Genomic DNA, 6,000 nt, shown 5'->3' on the forward strand with positions numbered 1-6,000 from the left:
ATTAAAATGATTAAATTTAATTAAAATGATTAAATTTAATTAAAATGATTAAATTTAATTAAAATGATTAAATTGAATTAAAATGATTAAATTTAATTAAAATGATTAAATTTAATTAAAATGATTAAATTTAATTAAAATGATTAAATTTAATTAAAATGATTAAATTTAATTAAAATGATTAAATTTAATTAAAATGATTAAATCTAATTAAAAATATTAGATCATGATTAGAATTATTAAATCTCGTTTAAATGATTAAATCCTGATTAAAAAGATTAGATCATGATTAGAATGATTAAATCTCGTTTAAATCGTGATTAGATTTTTTAATCTTGATTACCCTGATTTAATCATTTTACTATGATTAAGACGCACTCAAAATGGAAGTGACCTGCCCCTCGGGATTTAGTTATTTTTAGCTCATTGGTCTGTCTTAGCTCATATATAGGATTGTTGTCATTCAGAGTAAAAACATTGTGGATTTCATTATTTATAGAATTGAAAATAAAGACCAAATAAATGTAAATCATAATTTGAGACGCCGTAAAGATATTTAGAGATTGAAAGATCGGGGCTGTATGTTCATAATAGTCCTTTTTAGCAAAAACACGAACAAAATATAAATAGTCTATTGATATTTTCTTGGGTTGTGTTACCCCAAATAAAGGTGCAGTAGTTGACATATGAATATATTAAAGCGTAATATAAATTTAACATAATTTTAGTACTAAACAAAAGACGATTGCGAGAGATAGCGTATATATTGGTGGTAATTCTTTTAGCGACATAATCCACATGCTTTGACCAGTTTAATGATTCGTCTATCCAAAGGCCCAGATACTTGTAATATGGAACTTTTTCCAGGGTATGACCGGCGATATGGACATTGTTGTACTGTGTGACAACTCGGAACCACTCATTCCGCGTTGAGTTTGCAAGTTCTCTCTTCACTGTTTAAAGGGGTTTTCCCTCGAGATCTTCGGTTTCCCCTTCCATAAAAACTTGTTGGGGTTAACGGTAATAGTAAGTGTAGGGAGCTGTTGGCTCGCGTGGCATAAAGGGCTTGCCATCACCCTCCTACGCATTGTAACCCGGCCACCTGGATTAATGGGTTTAAAAGTCGCTTGATGACTTAGGCCCGAGGTGGTGCCTTTGATATTAGCCTAGCTGATTATTTTTATTATTATTATTATTTTTCTCCAGCAGCGTTGAGCTTGAGGGAAAGGTTGTAGGTTTAATTAAATAACACTTATCTATTATATTAATATAAAACTAGAAACATAACGTCATTATATCTAATGTACAATACTAATAAATAAGCATGTTTGACAATGTTACTTTACACTTGACAAAGGATCTTGTGAGATCCGAAACGTACTGTCGGGAACGTTGAATGTCATTCTAGCACTAAGTATATTTAAATGGATTTTAAATAAATTTCAAATTAAATAACCATCTCATGAAATTTCCGTAATTAAGTAACCTTTTAATAAAGGCAAAGGCTGTTAGGGACAAAGCCTAAATTTGAGAGTGCAAATGCGGGCTTAACAAGTTAAACTTGCAGATCACAATCAAATTTACTAATATTAAATTCTTAATTTCAGACTCAATTGAGCTCTTGTCAGAACACTTGCGTGTCGAATTTTCATACTAACCAACGTATTTCGGGAGGTCAAGTAAAGAGATTATCAATTGCAACTCAAGTAAGGTGACTATTTTGTTACGCGTAATTAAAAACACGGAATTAAAGGGAGAATAACCTTTTCAGGAATTTGGGGCAATACATAATTCCCTCCCCTAATTTTTCTAACCACTTGTTATACGTAGTGTGAAATACAGTGGTTTTTGAGTATTATCCCACTAAAAGTATCCTCGCTTTGGTAGTGCTTTAATATTCTCATATATACTACAAAGCCTTTCGTGAATCTAAAACCTCGTACCTCATTATTAAGAAATTATATTTGAATAAATATCCAAATTATATTTAAAGTAATTAAGTTATAGCTCGGAGTATTGTTGTTTATATGTTAATGAAGGGTGCATTTAAAAAATAAACACTAAATATGAAACAATAAAGGTTTCAAGTGAGAAAACCTCTTCAGGGCGGGCACGCTTCCTGTAATAGAAGAATTGGGTGTTTCTGCTATCGTTCTAGACTAGCGCCATGAGCGAGAAAAGAGAAAAGCTAATGCGCACCCTACCAAACAAGGAGGGTTCTACTCCCTTTAAATTAGAAATATCACAACATTTCCATTTTTCATTTTGAAAATAAGGGCACTATGTTTTTATGAAAAGGGATACCACCATGAATATATTCATTTCAACCCTAAATATCGAACTATATCATTACCCTTTCTACCATCTGGGACTAAGATGGGCGGTTTTATGTAATCACTTGAGCCAATCAGGAGACAGACATTTGTCATTGACTCGATCCACAAAACGTTTCCGGGATTGCGTGATTTAACCGGCGAAGAAAATGACTCGTGATTCTTAGGAAAATACCTCTACTATTACAAAATTAATTGATAATCATAAATAAAGGAATTTGTTATTCATATACCTACTTATTTTCGTTCAGTCAAAAAGATGTGTATTAAAATTTTAGAAACAAAATTTAACGCTAAGCCTTGGCACTGAAAGTTAGTCAAGTTTCAAAACGTTGCCCTTCAATACAATTTTTTAGCGGCGGCGCGTGACCGACGTCATGATAGCTAAGCCCCTCCCCATCCTAGCGACTGAGGTCAGACTACCTAATGCAGTTCGATATTCATGGTTGAAATGAATATATTCATGATACCACTAAATAGATTAACTGTATGACTATGAATATCAAACGGGATTTGTACCCTTCCTACCACCTGCATTTCAATTTTATCTGTTGTGGACCCTTATTATATTCCCAGATTTCTAATAGCTTGAAATGATTCCTTTTTTTTGGCATGAACTTTACAACGACGACTTACAATGTTAGTTATTTCCGCTAATTTGTAGATAATGTCAAAAAGGCCAATTTTAATATGCGACGAGCCTACGACTGGACTGGACTACTTCTTGGCATCTGAAGTCGTGGCTCTGCTCAAGAGTTTGGCGCAAGAGGGCACGACGGTCTTGTTTTCGATTCATCAGCCGTCATCGCAGATGTTTCAGAGCTTCAACGGCATTTATCTTCTGGCTCAAGGCAGACTCGCGTATTTTGGTTCTCTTCAGGGCGGACTCACATTTTTTGACAGGTAACTTTCTTACAACGATTCATTCCATCTGAGGCATAGCGATGTAGGGTAGAGTAGTAAATTCTAAGAGCAGCTTCAGTTTCACTTCTTCTGTCAACATTAATTTTCGGTTAAAAAGATAGTGTTAGCATTTTCTTGGTGTATTAGATTTTTGCATGGGGTATATAAATAGAAAATGGAAGGAATCCATATCTCTACTTGGAATGCTTATCGTGGCAGATTTTCGTCTCGATGTGTCTAATGGTTTTTTTGACGTCACTATGTTAACTTAACAAACAACAACGTGAGAGGGGAGCGCGCTCAAAGGGGATTTTTTATCTCGTAGGCTGGGTAAAAGCCGTCAGAGTGATCTTACCATACGCGATACGGCAGGATAGGTATTCCAAGTAGAGTTATGAATTCCTGATAATGATAATAATAATGGTAATGACGATTTTACTCTAATAAGAATGATTCACTAGCAAATTAAAGTTTTTAAATTGAAAGGTAGGCATCTCTGCATTTCTTTGGTGCCTATTGTTGATGTCATTTGCGGGTAGATGTTTATATTGGTTGCTTCTAGAGCAAGCTGAATGTTTAGATTGAAACCTTATATCTGAAGCCTAACTTTGGGATTTTCAAACATTATTTTAACCCTTATGGAGAACACTAATACGACATCGGAATCGTTATTGTACTTTTAATAAAATCATTTAATTGTTTTACGTAAAAGGAATTCAATTATCAAAAAACATAAATCAATATCTTTTGTTCAAAACATACGATAAAATATTTCGAAAAATATTGGTGGTTTTCGCACTGTTAAAGACCCGTGATTTTTCGCGCAATTTTCGGAAGCGAGAGCTTTAAAAAAATCCAGCGATATCGGGAGCGATTAATTGTGCTTGCGAATTACTACAAGTTAGGAAATCGCGATAGCGTTCCGTTTTCGTTATGGCGATATTTTGTTGCGAGAACATTCGAAAAGCGTTTTTTGCCTTTTTTAAAATGGCGGCCTTTAACCGGAGGAGCCGTTTGCTCAAATTTCTCTTGAAGAAAAAACTTTTATTTCTTCGAATAAGTTATTATATAACTTTTATTAAGAAAAGAAAATATACACCTTAAAGCTGGTGGCAAAATCCTATTTGCGAAGGGGATTAAGAAACATTGGTAATTTAAAAATATGTAATGCAAAAACAGGCATGACAATTTGCCATGTTAAAATTTCAATGCTTTTTATAACATGATCCTTCCATGTTCAAAACATACATCAGAACAATTCAACCCTTTGTTATCAATTGTTAAGAAAAAAGTTATTAGTGATCCAATTCCACCAGGTTTAATGTTGGCGCTGACGTAAAGGTAAATATTAATCAAGTTCATTTAAGACGAGGAAACAGTTCGTTAAAATGCTCAAATAAGTATCTTGCCACTGGGATCTGTTTGTCGACCCTAGTTCATCATCTATGCAATTATTAATTATGTTGACAATGTCATTTTGACATTTTCTTTTCTCGGCTGATGGGACATTATCCATAAGCTCAGTGGCATACATTAAGAAACCTGGGGTTTGTGGCTCATTTTACATGCATTTATTTATCTAAACATATAAAATAATTACCAATAATTTATATTATTTACATTGTCGTATATTATTACTTTTCAAGTTTTGACATTTCAGCCAAAAAGAAATCCATTATATCAGATATGTTTTCTTATTTTTTTGAGGGCTTTGATACAGGTTTTATTTTCAAATTGGAACTTGGAGAACTAGTAACTTCTTTATTTTGGCTTACATCAGGTTCAGTAATCACCAATTCTTGGTGACCAATAGGAATAACCTTAAACAGAAATATTAATTAATTAAAAACAACCCTACAGAAAATTTAATATTTTTTTAAGGTTTTAACAAAAACTTCCCATATCAAAATATACAGGAAAAATAAACCCACAAAGTAAAATGAAGTTAGATATATTATTAACCCTAATTATTAATTTAGTATTTAAATAAGTTTGCATGCCTGGTTATTTGGAATTTATTAAATGGACCATTTCAAAGATAAAAACTATTATAACATAAATATCTCCTTGAAACCAAAATAAAAATATTTTTCAATAAATAATACAATCTTTGATTTTATATGAATAGTAAATGAACAATAGAAATCGTTATTATTTATTACTTCTGGCTCCATTATTGTAGAAACTGATTCATCAATGTTTTCGTTCCCACCGCAGGCATCTTCGCGAATATAATTTGAAGATCATAAGATGTTATATGAACATTAACAGCATATTAATTTTAAAATTGAATCTTTACGTAATAATTTTAATACTAATCGTATAAATTAAATTTTATGACCATGGTCTCGATGTATAAACTAAAATTAAAATCAACGACGGATACTTCATGGTTAAAACATTTTTATTTTTAAAAATGTTTTAACCATGAAGTATCCGTCGTTGATTTTAATTTTAGTTTAATTTTAATACTAACTACAGCCTTTAAAAATGGAAGCATTTGGAAAAAAATGCCATTTAACTGGAGTTGAAAGGTTCTTCATCATACTCTTGTCCGCTTTTTACCTCTCCGAGGGGACAAAGTGGAAATCGGCCTCACTCGGCATTTTCCCTCTTCCCGCTTTGCAATATCGCTACCATGAAAACGACAAGAAATTTTCTCGCGCAACTTTTGAACATATCTCTCGCAAATCGCTGGATTTTTTCTCGCAAATCGCGCTCATGAAAACGGGCCTTATTAAAGTTAATGAGCGCGCTCGTTTTT

The sequence above is a fragment of the Leiobunum rupestre genome, chromosome 2 (assembly GCF_980474605.1).
Source record: "Leiobunum rupestre chromosome 2, qqLeiRupe1.1.hap1, whole genome shotgun sequence".
NCBI lineage: Eukaryota > Metazoa > Arthropoda > Arachnida > Opiliones > Sclerosomatidae > Leiobunum > Leiobunum rupestre.